This window comes from Ochlerotatus camptorhynchus, unplaced genomic scaffold (genome assembly GCF_037179485.1).
Source record: "Ochlerotatus camptorhynchus isolate MF236.1 unplaced genomic scaffold, CSIRO-AGI_Acam_v1.1 ptg000343l, whole genome shotgun sequence".
Taxonomy (NCBI): Eukaryota; Metazoa; Arthropoda; class Insecta; order Diptera; family Culicidae; genus Ochlerotatus; species Ochlerotatus camptorhynchus.
In genome coordinates, this window is record NW_027040831.1 from 1,172,571 (window position 1) to 1,191,336 (window position 18,766).

Here is an 18,766-nt window from a genome sequence, read left to right on the forward strand (position 1 = left end):
TACACTTGGAACTGTGTTATAAGAAAGAATTTGGGGTCGTGACATAAACATGGACCCGGAGGACCATGGAACTCTCCTCCGGAAGATTCGAATCATCCGTAACAGTGCTAATTCCATGAAGTTCCGTGTTTTTTATTTAATCGCCTCCTGAAATGTTTACATTGTTCACGCTCTCATACTCTCTCAACATCACGCGTGATATAGGAGCAAAATATCATGCTTGGTATTGATTGTTCAAGCTCCTTTGATATTGCGAGACTATTCAAAACGTGTAAAGTTGAAGTTGAGAGTTGATTCGACGCAACAATGATTCCGTTGCACCTCGTTTTCTTAGAAAGAGAAGGTATAATAATGCTAACTCGTTTTTCTCTTCAACGATGACAGCCACGAAGCGACTACTGCCAGCCGTTATGAAAGTTTCGGTTGCGGTCGGGTGTAAAGCAAAAATCATGAAGCTCAATCTCACCACAGTTTGATGAGATTTGAAGCTGGTGAGTTTTTTTAGCTTGATATTTCGAGCTGCAATATCACAGCTTTTTTTTTATTTGGATTTGTATTTGCAGACAGGCTAAGGCCATGAATAGTCCATCTCGCAAAATATCACAGATTGCAATATCAACCGCAGTTGTTTGCTTGTTGATTTTTGCCTACGAAAATCAAGCGTGATCTTGTTATTTGGTGAGGTTTGATTTTTGATATTTTCCCAACATTACTTATGTCATAGTTTCTAGAGTTTTCGCGGTTTTTTTTTCAGTTTCATGGATTTGAAAATCGGCTACGTACAAGACTAGAAAAAAAGGTACTTAACTCGAAAATTCAATCGCCGTTTAAATTGAATGAGCCGTTTCTAAAATACAGCGCCCGCCAATTTTGAAAACATCGTTTAGAGATAATCGCGGCAGCAGTTGGAACTACTAAGACACGCCGTTTCGCCGGTAACGGGCGGGTACTCCGAGCGCTCACCTGAGCGCGCTTGGAGCGTCTGGACACGAGTCCACTAATCGGCCTATAACTTTGGAACGATGTCACTTGCGGACTTGCGGTCAAGTCTATGTCAAAGTAGACATTCAAAAAAAAAAAGATTTTTCGAAAATTCCAGAGTGGACTACCCCCTTAAGCAGTCTACATTCACTGAAAACGAATCTTATTCAGAGAGTGGGTCACTTTTACGTAGGTTACGCATACGCATGCTGTCTCTAGTAATATTATTCAGATGGATAAGACCTATTGTATACTGTACACAGGGTGACCAGTGAACCGGGAAACCGGGAAAAAAGCCGGAAATTCTAAATCACCTGGAGAAGTCTGTTAATTTCGATGATGAACCGGGAAAAATATACTTCGTCCTCTCTTTGAAAAATAATAATTTTCTCAACTATGAACATGGCCTAAAAAGGACCCCAGGAGACAACATCATGTAACATGATAAATCACAACAACATTATCCAACAAGTGGAAAATTGCTGTCCATGTTGGCAGCCCAAGCTGGACACAATCGGACATGCTTCGGTTGCTTCTGAGGAAGTTGTACACAACATTCGAAAGATGATGCAATAACTGCTTTTAGTTACACCATCTAGAGTTGCAGAATGTTTCTGTTTAGAAATATTCACTAGCTTTCATCCGGCAAGCATAAAGTGTTTATTATTATTTTTAAATATTTTGTGAACATGTCGTGCTGATATTGAAGCTTTTAGTGCATATACCATTTTTTTGTTTCATATGTATCGGATAAAAACATAATAATAAATTTCTTTGATGTATCAAATTGTATTGTTTTACGGAAGAAACTTGTGTTTGTTAATAGGTTTTTTTTATCAAAATATGTGTTTAGACCTGGAGATGGAAGGTGATAGCTCTATTGAAAATGTAACGCCCCATTCCAAGAATGATTCCTCATACACGTACAATCTGCGATCGACTTCATATACAATTAAACACCGCATTAGTACATTCACATATCAAAAGGATATCTGAAATACTTCCAGAATTGAAAGTTAACACCTTTTGTTCCTGGCGCGCACTAAGTATTATACATTACATTCAAAGTGTGTTGTGATTTTCAGAGTCGTTTGGAAGTGCTATCTAACGTGAAGCTTTAGTGTGATAATTTATTAGCTAGCGAGAGGAGAGGTAGTTTTTTTTCATCTGAAAAATCTACCAAGGGAAGAGTACATGTAATTTTGCATATAGAACTTTTTTTTTGTGCCATATGACTTAAAAATGCATGAAACGTCGAGATCTGCTGCTATCTAAAAACACATGTTTTGACAAAAAAACGACTTATTGAACATAGTTTCCAAATTCTCTTGTAGGCTTAATGCTTGAAGCCTACTTGAACTATCAATTTCATTTTAGTCTAATTTTTTTTCTAAATATCTAGTGCGGATATTAGAAAAGTGTTATGCCTTGTTCAGACTACAGAGTTAAAACATGTTATAAAGGTTGTCAAATAATTACAACACAGGAACCACCATCAAGATAGCGCTATAACATGTTATAGCTCTGTAGTCTGAACGTACTATTAGACTAGCTCAAAATGACAAAAATGCTATAAGATATCTGCACAGACAAACAGACATAACACACAGTTTTAGTGATGATTTTTCACTGAAAAACATCGTCACTAAAACACTACCGCCATCTGTAGCGCAAACTGTCATGTACAGTACGCTCAACAGATAGCGGTAAATCAGTTGTATTTCGGTTAAAAAACGAACGTTTTTTAAATCTTCTTTCATACTAGACAAAAGTTTACTTTTTATATTCAATTTGTATTTATGATATGGCTCTGATGTTGGCCTATGGATTTAAGCTTGGGCTCATCGCTAAAAATCTGCTATTTATCAATTTTATCTAGATGAACGCGTCATTGGGACGGTACTAATGGATATTTTTGGTCGCTATTGAAAATTTAGTCGATTGCTGAATTTATGTTTGGGCCCAAATTAGGGGCATTTAGGCCGACATTACATCCATTTCCCCTACATAGGATTTGGAACTATCGATTTGGTTAAAAATCATTCGATTTTTTCACCGAACATACAACTTGGTGACTGCCACACTTTCCAGCTAGAATGTTTTCGTGAGTTTATGAATCCATGATATAGAACATTGATGAATTGGTTTATTAAATTATTCACAATTATCTCCAAATATCTTATTTAGCATTTTAAACCATGACTGTATTTGGAAAGCAATACTTTCCCAGGGTGGTTCACATGTTTTTAATATTGGTCTTTTTAATATTCCAAAATCTTCCCACCATAAGAGCAAATTGCTAGCCTGGCACTGGCCACCCACCAGTGAAATTTACTTCAAAAACGTTTCTGTTGGGAGACTGAATAGATGTTTTGTTGTAGTATTGCACGTAATAAATATTTCTAAAAAAATAATTTGAATTATTTTTTTTAAATTGTTATTATTCATTTCATAGTTAAGCGATATTTATTGTACTAATAGACTGATTGAAACCTCTATCGACTTTCCTCATATTCGAGAAAGCCTGGAAAAGCCCGGTAAATTGAACTCAATTTGGGCAAAATTGAGTCGACCCGACTCAATTTTGAGTCAGACTGAACGACCGTGTTCATTCAATATTTTATAGCAAAGCTAAAAGCTCTGCAAAGCTATATTATCGCTCTCTCAGATAAACATATCTCTCCCTTTTTCTCTCTCGGCTCTGATCACAGCTGTTTTCATTTTTTATTAGAAATGGACCGTCAACTCTCCCTCTCTCGCAAAAGTAAAAAAAAAACAACAATAGCAACATAAATTCTCTTATCACTTTCCTTATTAATTTTCGTTTCTTCTCACTCTTTTCGACCGACAGAGTATTACCAAGTGACACAAAGTGTACAAAGCTTCTTATTTTAGTTTCCGTACGTATGAATGTTCGAAATTGACGTAATAATTGATACTCCGTTTGGTGTCGATTCCACACGACGACGCAATGAGGGCATCAAAACGAGTCTTTCCACCTTGAAGATTGTCCCTGAAGCGGTTTACCATCATCAATGCTGCATTAAATTGCATAAAACTCGACTAGCACACGCACACAGGCGTACAAAAATTGACAGCCACTGAGCATAATAAAGCCGAAACAACGCAAGCCGTGAAAATTATGCGAGCAAGAGCAAAACAAAGATGGATATCGACTGATTGCAAAAGAGACAACCTTGTGACACCACCTTCATCAACTACTACTATATACACACCAAAACCACGTGTACTTACACATTCGCTTAATGGGCCCGATAATGATGAAGAAAATCTCAACACACTGTGCACTTGGGAGCTTGATGACAACAAGAACAACACACCACTATTCTATACACCACCATCGGAACGGACTGCGTCGTTCGTATGGCTTGCTTTGTTTTGATGAGAGATGCACCACCTCCCTCCCATACCGATGGCAATCAAATCAATACATTAGCACATGCTCACACACAATTACCTTTAAATACGACGCAAAGCAACGCAATGACGACGCGATGGGGAAATTTTCATCAATGCACAAACACAGCCTTGCAAGTGGCGAGCATAAAATTATGCGCTGTAAAGCAGCATACTACGACGACCCAACCGTCGACAGGCAATATGTAGTGTGACTGACCCGATCGGGTCCTGTGTTCAGTGGGGAGGGGGGTGGCAAGACTGTCATCGACTCGCAGGAGTACTTGAACAGTGGGTGTATTTGTGATTGGTTGGTCGTAGTTTTTGTGGCCATCGGGGCCTAGTAATCACGATTCGTTTTTGTGCCGTGGATCAGAGCTGCGAAGAAGACGCAATGCTCTCACGAGTCGAGTCGCATCGCGATGCGACTGTTGCGCACTGCTTGCGGGTACTGTATAATGGATACTAATGTAGGTACGGGTGGAATTCGTAGTGGTTTTATTTTTATTTTCACTACATGTTGACTGAATTTTCAAGTTCTAAGTAAAAGTAAGAATAATCGTTTCCGATACACATCAAATTGTTTTGAATGAACAATTTTATAAGCTGTTACATGAATGATTATCATCGAAAAATAGCTCTACAATGAGAACGTTAAAAAGTAGAACCAATGTTTCCTCAACGAAGTACCTCAACTACTACTTTGCCAAAGATTATGCATTAGACTGATGCAAAATTTGAAATTTTCGCTCCACAGTGTTCAAACCGTTACAAATCGGGTCCTGATTAGCCTCCGAAAGTTTAAACTCATTTGATAAGAAACTGACTTGGCACAAACCATTTGAAGTCTATATGGAAACTACTATGGGAAAACAAAACTTTTTGTTCATTGTCTTCTAGCCTTTTAACATATTGTACTGTTGAAAAGTTCTACAGCTATTCTTATGGGAAATTTTCTAAGCTACAACTTAGGGGAATATCGTTTTTCAGTCAAATGTCAAATTAAGTAGTTATTAATTGTTTAAGGATTGATAATCTTATGGCAAGATTAAGCAACTGTATTATGGGCAACACTGTGTTCTGCAGTGTGACATAGTAGCCATGATTTTTGTCCTCTATTCAACGCGCCATAAACACCAATGTTGCCTGCTGAACAGTTGATTGAGCATAATCATAAGTCATCAGTGACTTGAATCATTAATAATTTTTGTTCCTTACATTTGATCGAAAAGTAGTCTTCAACGAAGTTGTAGCTGGGAAAATTTTCAACAAGCTCAGCTATCATTTTCTAAAGTAGAGTGAACTGGTGAATTTTTAGATAGATATGAACCGAAATTATGGTTTCTTCATAGTAATTTCCATATAAACTTCAAATGGTTTGTGTCAAGTAAGTTTCTCACTAAATGATTTCAAATTTTGGGAGGCAAATCAGGGCCCAATTTGAAACCGTTTGAGCACTGTGGAGCGGAAATTTCAAATTTTGCATCAGTCTATTATGCATCCCTATTTTTAAAAAATTGGAATGTTTGTTTTTATTATCAGTTCATTTGAGTTTCATTAAGACACAAGAGTAGTTCCTTGCGAACATGTCAATTACCAGATTTGAGTCGTTCCGATTTAAATGAAACTTTGACTATGTTTTCAACAGGGGGTAATTTATTTATATTATTATTTCAACTCAAGCGTCATATTTTAAAAGGGGTATGTATTTACATGAGCACTTTGTTTGAAAAAAACGTATCTCAAAAACTATTGACTGCACCGAAATGGTGTCCAAGGACGAGTTGTAGGGAATCGAGAAAAGGTTTTTTTTTTCAAATCCATGATAATGGAATTTTTTAATTCTTTTAATTTTTTTTTCAATCAAAAAGATGTCCATTAGGGACTTTTAAAAATAATTCTGACATGGAGGAAAAATTATAAAACAGATTTCAAAAAAGACAATATTTAAATTACATTTCATAGATTTTTGAAAGTCTGTGTTTTCAAATGTAAAGAATGAATTTTAACCACATAACATTTTGCAATGTCAATTTTAAACAAAAATGCTCATCAAACAAAATGTAATCATCTTTCTAGACCTCAAAAATAGGTTATGAAATTGTTTCAATTTTGAAGAAAAACTCAAAAATCGCTGCCCGTGATCTCTAAAAAGTTTTCCAAGTCTGAATAATCTAAAACAAGATATTTAAAATCTTATTAAAATCTTAAAAACATAGCTGAGTAAGAAGGCTAGTCAAAATTTAAGAAAGTCTGGATAACCTGGAAATCATTTGTCCTAATGACCATTCCGCCTAATGGCCAGATACCGAAATAATAGTACAAACCAATGATAATAAAATACTGCATATTTAAGTACAATACTGTTCATTAAATTCTACCTGATGAATTCCAAATAAACATTAATTTTAAATTGTTTTGTAATTTTTTTCAAAAATTTTGATTGAAAATTAAAAAAAAAAGTTAAATTAAATTAAAAAAAAAGTCTTATAGTCTAAATTTTTTTGCGTTTTAAAATAAATCCTCTACAACTTGTCCTTAGACACTATTTCGGTACAATCAATAAATTTTGAGATAGGGTTTTACAAACATGGTGCCCATAAATATATTTTTATCGCCCTTTTAAAATATAACGCTAGAGTCAAAGTGGTCTAAATTAGCTATGGTAGATTCACATTCGCTCCTGTTGAAAACATATACAAAGATTCATTAAATGTTTTTGGACCACCCTAATGACAAAATAAAAAACTACAAGGGACAGCCCTAAGGGGTTGTACCAACAATCAATACGAAACTAACGATTTTAAATTGGCTCACCACTTTAGTAGCCTATTGGTCCCAAGCAAACGATTAACGTACCCTATTCTAGTTGAAATTCTATTACTACACTATGTTTGTTTTGATTCGCTATGAAAGTTTGACACATAACATCAGGGGTGTGTGGATTCATGCAGAACATGCAGGGGTGAGTGAAATAGCTTGGGACTGCTTGGGACCGTTGTTCTGGTACTGAGTGAGCCAAAAATAATAATGATTTTCTTCGGGACCCAGTGGTCTTAGAGTTACCTCTATGGTTGTACCATAGAGGTAACTCTAAGACTAGAAGGTCCCGAAATAACGTGCTCAACTTTTTGGCTCAGCTCTGGTGCTATCTTCGGCCCGAAGCTAATTGATGCAGCCCTCGAAACATAGGAAAATCTACGAACCCCTCATTTTATCCGTCAAACTTTCATAGCGAATCAAAACAAACATAGTGTAGTACTAGAATTTCGGCTAGAATGGGATACGCGAATCGATTTGCTTGGGACGAATAGGCTAGTCAAGTAGCGAGCCAATTTAAAATCGTTAGTTTCGTATTGATTGTTGGTTGTACGCAATGGTGACGTAGGACTACGTGGTCTTATATAATAAATCTTATTTGTTAACTGCAGCAGGAGCTTGTGTTTTGTGTAGAAATAGGAATTTGAGCATGGTTCTCTCTGTTTATACTCTTTAGTATGACGCGCTTGACATAGATGGCCCACAGCGACTCACGAAGAGCTACTGATTCCGATCAATAGCTGTGCGGCTTCTTCCTCCTTCTATGGATAGTCATGTGGGCTGCAGCTTGCTGCTTGCAGGAAGCCTTTCGTTTTGAACTGAAGAACACTACCACTCACCAATATAGTCGCTATATTAATAGTCTTACTTACTTACTTAAGGGTCTTGTGCACCACCAGCGGTGCAAAGGGCCAACGTGAAAGACTTCCATCCTGAGCGGCTGCTCGGTTTTGCCTTGACCTGGGCCCAGGTCAGATTCCTATCGACTTGCTTAATTTCCTTATTGAGGCTCCGCCGCTATGAGCCCCTGGGTCTGCCTCTGCTGCGATGTCCTGCCGGATTCCAATCCAGCGCTTGCTTGCAGATTTTGTTTCCGCCCCGTCGAAGTGTGTGACCGACCCACCTCCACTTTCGCTCTCGAATTTCTGTTGCTATAGGCTTCTGATGACATCGACGATGGAGCTCGGCATTCGAGATCCAGTTGTGAGGCCACCAGGCACGAATTATATACCGCAGGCATCGGTTGATGAAGACCCGCAGCTTTTGAGTGTTCTCCGCTGATACACACCACGTCTCGCTGGCGTATAACAACACAGATTTCACGTTCGAGTTGAAAATTCGGATTTTGGTGCGTTGACTTATCTGGTTGGATCTCTATACGTTTCGTAAACTCGCAAAGGCAGCCCTAGCCTTCTTGATTCGTGCACCTATGTCGCTCTTGGTCCCGCCGTCCGACGCTATTTGGCTGCCAAGATATTGGAAACTTTCGACCTGGCGGATAGAATTCCGATCTATCAAAACGCGGAACCAATTCAATATATTGTAGACCAACAATTGAAAAGGTACTACCAACTTTTATACACAAAACGTTGATTATTCTTTCCTCGCCAATCGAACGAAAATTACTAGCATCATCGGATAGAGAATACTTTCCCCAACCCAAAGATGTTGATAGTTTGCGTAGGCGAGCCTTAAGTCACGAGAAAAGGGTTTCCGAAGTTTTGATCGCAATAGCTGATTTGCTCTTTTCTGTTGTTGGTCGTGATTTGCTCGATTGGTTCCGCTATTGGACAGCTCAATTTTTTCCCGAGATTCTATCCGCCAGACTATGAATATAGCGACTATACTCACCACCCGGTGATTGAATAAACACCGTTTGGTGAAACCGGAAGGAAATTCAACTTTGAAATCTGTGTTAGGGAAATCGCTTTTCGCAGGCAATCGGTGATTATTTCAATTTTCATAGCAACAGTTGCACATTCGTCTAATTTTCAATAGAGACATTTAGAAAAAGTAATAATTTTAACAGATTCGAATGAAAAATTCCTATCGATTGGCGTATTAAGAATTGAAATCCATCATTTCTGGATCAAAATCAGACCATTTTCATGCCACGACAAACTTTGGTTTTTGAAATTGCAACCCCAGTATTGCCTTAAAGTTCATGGTATGATAGATTTAAACATGTCTAGATAGAGCTGGAATTAGGCGTAACAGCTCTTGTAAACAATAACTTCTCTCGATGATTGAAGGAATTGAAGGCACGCTCACGCTAACCAACATTACCGTCGGGTAGAGGAAGTCTTACTCTACCTGATGATGACCCGATTGGTGACTTTGATCACCACACCAACACTCACCACACGGTGATTGAATAAGTTTGGTGAGACCGGATGGAATTCAACTTTGAAATCTGTGTTAGGGAAATCGCTTTTCGCAGGCAATTGGTGATAATTTTAATTATCATAGCTGTACCAACAATCAATACGAAACTAACGATTTTAAATTGGCTCACCACTTTAGTAGCCTATTGGTCCCAAGCAAACGATTAACGTACCCTATTCTAGTTGAAATTCTATTACTACACTATGTTTGTTTTGATTCGCTATGAAAGTTTGACAGATAACATCAGGGGTGTGTGGATTCATGCAGAACATGCAGGGGTGAGTGAAATAGCTTGGGACTGCTTGGGACCGTTGTTCTGGTACTGAGTGAGCCAAAAATAATAATGATTTTCTTCGGGACCCAGTGGTCTTAGAGTTACCTCTATGGCTGTACAGTCGTGCAATTTTAAACAGTGAAATTTTTAAAAATGATAAAGTCTTAACTTTAGCATATGCGTAGGAATATTTCTGATGGATTGATGATAAAATTATTGAAATTGGTCCAGAGGCAGCTGCGTTATTAACGTTCAAAATATTTCATGATTTTGTTACATCTTCCATTTTTGGTTTTCACAAAGTGTACTCCCACATACAAATCACAGACGTAGTCCTACGTTAATAAAAAATACGGGTCTAATAATTTGCGATAAGGATCAAAACTACACATTTTTACGAAATTCTGAGAACCACTGTATTGTTTTTCTACGGAATGGCTGGAAGATATGTTTAAAAACCATTTTTGGTTATTTTTCCCTGAGAGAAGTCATTTCTGTGGCGTCCTACCATGCAATCCTCAGCGGGGGATCGGACGGTCGGACAATGCTTGGATGATCAGCTACTTACCCGTATGTACGTCCTATCCATGCGATGGTCCGAGGTGCAAAGAGGCAGAGTGCTTAGAAAGGGATTGAATGGTAACTGGAGAGGGAAAAGGGAGAGGGAGAGGGAGAGAGCCGATGATTACTCTCCAATAAGATACATATTCACTAAAGGAAGGGGTGAGCACTAACTGGCGGGATAATAGCCACGAGTGAACTCTCATGCACTAGGGCTGTTCTTATATAATAAAGTGGCCTATATCCCACAATTTCGATCAGAAATGCCGTTTCCGCGCCACAATAAAAAAAAATTAAGGACGCCATTTAGCGTTATCCAAAAAATATTATTGGTAAATATGTGAATCATTGCTCATAACCAACCGTTAATAATTTGCCTGAAAGATCAGTGGCAAACAGGTTCGGCACAGACAAACAGACGTAACTCTATGAATAAAGTTATATTCAAAACATAGTACCATCAAACATAGGACTTCAGTAACAACATCTCGCGGGCTTCTCGTGGAAAACAAGCTTGCTCGCTGATTCGCAAACAATGTTGCATGCAAGAAAAAATAGAATATATCTCGCACAACACGAGAAAAGGGCCTATCATTCAGTGTGTTGTTTCGTCTTCTGTCGAACTTAGCGAGAAATTCGTTTATGTTGCCGTCGAAAACCAAAGAGAATGTCGATGAAGAGAATCGACCAGCGAAGATAGGCCCTTTTCAAATGTTACGCGAGATATAGAACCGTTAAAGTGATCCGATGCTAGCGCTGCAGCGAGTAGTTCGCGGAAACGATAACTTTCAAACCAATCGTTCAATGCGCAAACGATGATCCAGAATGAAGATTTTTTATGTCTGTTTGTCTGGGGGTTAGACTTGTTCCCTTATAGACCTGTGCGCACCCTCCAGGCAGAGACATTGATATAGACGCGCAAAGAAAATTTCTGTCAAAACAGCAGCACGGTTTTTGAGGGATCTTCTGGCAATGTCACTGGCAACTATGTTTCTTCGAGTGGCTTCAAATGACTTTCATGCAGTGTCGCAATGCTGTTGAGAACAATTTGAACGTTCGACCGGAACTGAATAAAAATGAAGTGCGCGGCAACATTTTGCAAAAATAACGCGAATACAATATAGTACCATCACATCCAATGATAACGTTGCTGCCAAATTGGGTGATCTTATGAAAACACTCAGCACTAATACTTTTGAAGATTGTCATGATGTCAGGAGAAAATTATTGAGCGGTTCGCTACCTTTAGGCTGAGAATCCATGAACCGTACAAAGTTCGATCAAATAAGTATGACAGTCGCTGTCATGGAGCTATAACTTTTGTCATATTGTACTGTTCTACTTGCAGCGTATTCATTTTTATTACCATAAAAACTAAATAAAACAGTTCCGATTCGAAATTGTTTTTTTATCACTAATAAATGTTGTATTTCATTTCATTGAATCAACAATAAATAAATAAATAATAGATATCAAATCTTTCGTGAAAATAATTAAAAACTTTTTTCATCATTGAGAACAATACTCCTTTCTGGTGAATTGAGCGAACAGTAATGTTTATTTACTTTGCTCGTTTGGTTCAGCGTTTGACAGTGTTCGTTTGGTTATTCTTGCTTCAGTCTATGCGTGTCTCTATTCAACGTCGCTGCCTCCAGGGAGTTCAAATCACAGGACTGCAACCAGGGATGCCAAAAATACAGAATAATCTGTATTCATACAGATTTTTGAGCATTTTTGAACCAAGAATCTGTATATACCTGGGGATGGATATGGCTGTCAAATCGCTTAAGTTTGCTGCGTACCGAACATCAGCAACGTTGTCAGCGATACCATGATATGTTTTGTTGTTTTGATGTTGAGTATGTGTATTCAGCTATATGTCAAAACCACTGGTATATACAGATATACAGATTTTTTGAATGGATAAATATACAGATATTTTGAGGTCTGTCTTTAATTCAGCTAAATTTTTAGGTCAATCTTAAGGCCCAAGCGCAATGACGACGGAAGCGGAACGGCAACGGCAGTGGAAAAGCCCGATCTGAGTAAGCCTACTTGTCGGATTGAAAACTAGTTAGATCCAAATCGACTTCGGTTAGGCATCTTGATGTCATTAGTGACAACTGTCAAACTTTCCGTTTCCGTTCCGCTTCCGCCCACATTGCGTTTGGGCCTTTACTTTCATGTTACCGTATGATTAATAACCTTGCCTGGAGAGTTAGAACTCAATGAACTGGATTACCGGGGTGAAGTAATCGGGCACACACAACTGCATGACAGCACTGTACGTAAATGCAATTACCTACGTCACAAATTGCATGTAGATTGTTTTTTGGATTACTAATACTTGAATGGTTTTGAGTGTGTTGGTTTATTTCCTTTTAATTCCTTTAAAATTGCTTATCATTTGACAGATACGCGTATTTCGTCTACTACTTGCTGACTTCATCAGTGATGTTGAGTACTTGGCACTGAACGGAATTAAAAGGAAATAAACCAACACACTCAAAGCTCTTCATAAAGGGATTCCTTTAGAAGGTTCGACAAATTTAAAAGGTTTGAATGGTCTTATGGCGGTAAGCACCAACTGATCTTATACTCGGTATAAATCCCGATAACGAATGTTGGGTTGATTTGGTATAGACGGTGCTATTATTCAATTCAATCTTGAGCAAAAATTTGGTAGATTTTCCAAACAGGGACGGTATTAAAAGTAAATCCGAGTTGTAGCTTACTGCTATTAATTATATGATGTGAGTAGTAGCTATATTGAAGATCCGAGAGATGTCGCCCCTTCAGTGGTAGGAAAATCATTTTTGCAGTATGGAGAATATCAGAAAATCCACGATTTGTAACTAAATATGCTTTCACAGAAGAAAACAAATAAACGAGTGTTTACCATATCACCATAGTAATGTACTCGTGCAATTTTAATGCATGTAAAACTGCCCATAAAGACGAAAATAAATAAAAACTGAAAATTTTCATGCATTTCCAAATGGCTTCCTACCATTTCCATACATTCGAAAGTGACTGGCCCTCTGGATGTGGATGATGTCAAAGACAACAAAACATGATTAATTAATGTATTCGGCCCAAAATGTACAAACACGATTCGATACATAAGCGCATTTTTATGACCGTTACCGCACTTCCAACACTTCTTTGTTCATTTTGCAGCGAAATACGCAATATTAAAACTATACAGATATTGATACAAATTTTTCGAAGAAGAAATAGATCACTTTTGTGGTTTTGGAGATTAACATCGTCGTGATTGTGCGCTGCTAAATTTGTTGATTTTTTATCACACGGGCTATCGTTATTCGTTTTTTTTTCCGTTCGGTATACCTGTAATATTGTACTGGTTGTTAGTGGAAAGTGCAGTTCGTTGCGATAATCGTCTAATTAGAGCATATTTTGTGTTGTGAAATAGTGAAAAAGTTATCCAATCAGACATATTGTAGTGTATACTGTCTAGCATTGGGCGATCTTGAGAATTCAATTCCTCTTTGCGTATTAGAGCATCTCCACCGCTGTTTCTAAATCACTTTTGGAAACTGAGTCAGCATGACTTCCGCCTGTGACCAATGCGCTAAACCAGTTAAAGACGATGAAGAATCCGTCTCCTGCATGGCTTTTTTTGCGACAGGATGATTCACCTAAAGTGCGGGTGCAATTTCGAACGCCTTTGGATACGGTTGTGTTTTAAGTTTGTTCTCTGTTTTGTGCGTGCGTTCGCTCTCATAGTTTTCGGCTGCAATTGCCGGATTATCGCTGGCGCTCTGCCTCCCGGACGTTTATACGTGTGTGATTGGTAGCTTTCTCGCTTTCCGGGAAGTTTTAGAATAGAGAAAGAAAACGTGATTCAACATGTTTGCAAGCATCAGAAGAGATGTCGCGATCTGCGTTGTTTGATTTTCTCCCGGACCAGAAATAAGTGGCATCGCGAGTGATAATTTTTAATTTCAGTTTATTTACGCGCTGCAAGGTGCGTGAAAGAGCTCGGCACAATCGGTGTTGATGTTGGCTCGCTTGTAACTTTTTTTTGTTGTGTTTTCGAAAGAAATTGATCGAAATTGTACCAACAGTGCTTCTGAACGTGTTTCGCAGTTGGGTGTGGTGAAATTCGTGAATTCGCGGTTTATGTTCAGTGAAAATTCCGTGTCACAAAATTGCTCACCGAATTTCCTTGTTTTGCAGTTCGACGACGACGGGTTTGCGAGAGAAAAATAAGCATCGGGAATTTGCTCCCGGATGTATTGATTTGGTGAGTACGTTCCAGTAGAAGATTGTTCTTATACATATCTCGATTGCATTTTCGAGGGGACGTTCGGAAAGCTTTGAGATTTAGGCGTTGTTGCATTTGCAGGCAGATGAGTTGGTCGCCGGTAAGGGCCAGTAAGTGCTGCCAGCAGATGAATCAAGAGGTATTCCAAACAAAATTCTCGATGAACATTTCAAATGGTCCTATCTGCTTTGATCGATTCTCTTCATCGACTTTCTCTTTCGTTAATAACTCAGCTGCAAAACCTTTCCCTGTTGTATTTGACGTTTTGGACGCTAGATAAGAACCTCCTTTATCAAACTATGTGGTAGAATTAGCGCGAAATCTGTTTGCATAGCAGTGGTTATGAAAAGAGAAAGTCGATGAAGAGAATCGATCAAAGCAGATAGGACCATTTGAAATGTTCATCGAGAATTGATAAGAAATGTCCATTCAAATCGATTTAATACAGTTGAACAAATTTCAAAACTATATACGTGCCAGATTTGGAAATAATATTTTTTGAATCTGGAAGTGTGTTTATGATACCATTATCCATTTGATAGAGGTAGAGTGAACATGCGGGGCTTATTGTAAGTAAAAGTGACCTCGGAGTGGGCGTGAATTACCAGGCATTCTGAAATGGGTAATAAAAAGCAGTTTTCTTCCATAATAACACTGCCGGACAGTGGGGGTTAGATTGCACACACACACACACACACACACACACACACACACACACACACACACACACACACACACACACACACACACACACACACACACACACACACACACACACACACAATTTTTCGAAGAAGAAATACAGATGAAAAGATTTTTATAGGCGAAAATACAGATTTGCTTTTGGCAACCCTGACTGCAACGCCTGTCATCTGCGAACAACTCGAGTGAAGCCAAATTTCTCCATGGTGCTCTGGTGCTAATTAGACAGCTCCTTCTTCTCCTCTATGATTAAGCTTGGTACATATCACTCCGCGTTGCGGAAAATAGATAGCGTTATAGGAAGGCATGATTCACGCAAATTGTACTCGTCAATTCGAAAACAACTAAATCATTTTTTAATTGTCCATTGCGGGAAAGTAAGAATGATTTTGAAGGCATTACATTTATTGCTACCTTGCCGCATTTAATGTTACATGGTTGGAGCTTAAATATGTTGTGGATCACGAGCGCTGGTGATGTTTTCGGCAGTTTCAAGAACTGGATCGCATTGCAGGTGGTTGGTTCAAATCAAGTTTCAATGTGAGGAAGGGTCTGAGATTGACCTCAGTTGGCAGAAGCGGTAACGGTAATTAGTGGAGGTAATTCAGAATAGTTTAAATATAGTTTTACTTATGAATGGTCAGGTAAGACACGACGCGGTGTGCGTATCACGCCTTGTGAGCATGTTATTTGGAGTTTGGAAGCCCGTTCTAGCAATTTCGATACAAGGATACTCATACTGCTCGAATTTGAATAAATCAGGCGTAACATTTGATAACGGCACAAAAGCTTTTGTAAACTAACTTTGTAATGCCCTTTGCACGCGAACCAAAGTACGCCCACGCAAACCAATACTACTTTCGGAAAGGTAAGAGTTGCCCTTACCCAATGACGTTGTTGGTTTACGTGGGCGTACTTCAGTTCGCGTGCAAAGGGCATTACAAAGTTTGTTTACAAAAGCTTTTGTGTCGTTTTCAAATGTCCCGCCTGAAATGTCACTAATTTTCCAGCTAAGTTTGGTCGAATCTGAGTGACATTTACTCAAATTCGAGCAGATTTTTATTCAGTCTATGAGTAACCTTGATTTTAGCGAAAGAGAGCTAACAAAACTCAAATTTGAGTAAGATTCAACGGCCTTGTAGGTCTCATTATTATTAAAATCCCAAACCTGGAAAATTTCGCACATTTTGCAACCTTTAATAGGTACAGCGTTTTCGACTAAGAGGGAGCAATCAGTTTTGTAGTAAAGTGAAAGGTAAGTAAACGGATGACCTGTACACTCATTCGTCGATGCTACCACATGATGCTAGCCACTACTCCTAGCACTATTGCAAAACAAATCTGGTGAATAGAGCTAGTAAATACTTGTGGGGTACATAACATCTTAACTGATCTAACCTCATAATTTCAGCAATGTCTTCATTCTGGTCATGTCATGTAACATACTCGCGAAATGTTCATCACTGAACCTATAGATAAATGTTATGCTTAAATGAAGTTAACTTAGTGTCCATAGCTACAGCAACAGGATCACAGGAAAAGCTTCCGAGTATTACTGACCCAAAGTGGTCTAAATTTTGAATTTTAATTGAACCATGTCTCCTTCACCAGCATCCTCCCAAGTCGAAGTCGGTTCGAATGACCGGAAAGGTGCTGTGAACGAACACCGATACACATATCAATGGAGCACTACCGCACATGCCTAGTTACTGTTCACGTTGCCAGCCAGCCATCCAGCCACATCTGTTGCTACATCTTTCTCTCATCGGCAATTACTGTGCTCTCCCGGTTTCAGTTTCAAAAAAGACTGCGAATTATTGTGCAAAACAAATTATTTTATAGGTGTGTACATCCTTTTAAAATGATACCAGAGTGTCTGTTATTTTTCTTACAATGGCCCAGAAGTCAGCAGTAGACAAGGTGTTTGTGCATTTTTCTCCTGCCTGCTGGTAGTAGTGGAGTTATAACCTTTTTGCTGTGCTTTGTTTAAATAATAGGGTTTCTAAGATTAAAGTTTCAGAAGTTGAACAACCTATTAGGTGACAGCTAGTTTCGTATCTGCAGTAGGCGACGATGAACCGAGCAAAACAAAAACATTTACAATTATACATCAGAGCCTACTCTATTTTCATGCAAACTCATCCATTTTTACGTCCCGCATCCAAGAGAGCGGCAGGGTTGGTGGAAGTCACATGTCCATGGCAGAATATTTTCCTACCCTCTTGGTCTCTCATTCGCTCGCTTTCTCGCTCTCAACCATGCGTCCACCGTAGCGTAGTCGTGGTTGTTGTTGCCGTCGTTGTGCGGCTACGTGACCTAGCGCGTCCGGATGTTCGCAGTATTGGTTAATCTCCGGAGAAGCACTTCGTCCATATCCATAGCCGGTTACAGTTTCTGCTTGCTGCTCACATGGCCTATTCCCTCACACATAGCTACAGCAGATTCCCACCCATGGCCGACCGTCGAACGACGACGGTTTGAAGCGCGCAGCCAAGCAACCGCCGCTACAGTCAGTGTCTGCCGATGTGTCATCGCCTACTATACGCGAGTTTATCTCGCCCGCTTCGTTTGGATTTGTCATTTACAAAAACCACTTTTGCTAACATACTAGACGGCTTTACAAGCTTGATTTCATATACAGTTCGAGAAGATTTTCCGTTTTGGTCAGTTCCCCAAGGCAGATTTTAATTTTAATCGAGTGTTAATTGACGTTTGGAAATGTGAAAACATTTAACAAGATTTTTTCGAGTGGCTCACCAACGGAAGGTTCCGGCTTTGTTTGTGCGAGAAGGTTTTAACCTGTAAATTATTATTTTTAATTAGCTTGAAGAGTGAAGAAAAATTAGCTACACTGAGATATTTTTAAGCAATTTTGAAATCTGTGCGCGTGTGTTTGTGTGAATATCAATAAAAGTGTGAATTTTTCGCCAACTTTTTATTTTTTCTAAAAATAGTAAGTATGATTACAAATACTCAAAAAGAACCCATATCATCAGTAATGCATTTTCTTGCATCTACAAAAAAAAAATAAACAGTCACATACTCAGGGGACAATTTCCTTTATTATAAAATTTCTGTCCATTACCTACACATTTTTTTTAGTGCTTAGAAATATGGATCTGCTTGCACACTTTTGCGGTCACCACATCACGAGAGTTCTGATCTCCGCTCCGACGGGCAGCGGGCACAAGAGAATGCGCGAGAGTGTGAGACTGTGGGAGTGAAAATGCGGCGTGACTTTTTTCAGTGTCGAATCCCATGGTTGTATGCGTGCGCGTCCTGCACGATTCTGTACAACGCCGAATCACATGTGGGGAAAAATGGCTTCGTATTTG

At 38.8% G+C, this 18,766-nt stretch overlaps 1 protein-coding gene across 1 annotated transcript in view; it reads right to left on the reverse strand.

The window, feature by feature from the left end:
- The window catches only part of Tango2 (transport and golgi organization 2), a 136,401-nt gene extending 132,049 nt beyond the window's left edge, over nt 1–4,352 (reverse strand). The window contains exon 1 of the mRNA XM_065231142.1: nt 4,237–4,352. The gene's annotated coding sequence lies outside the window, so the exon portion shown is untranslated. The remainder of the gene's footprint in view (nt 1–4,236) is intronic.
- Nucleotides 4,353–18,766: the final 14,414 nt, after the last annotated feature.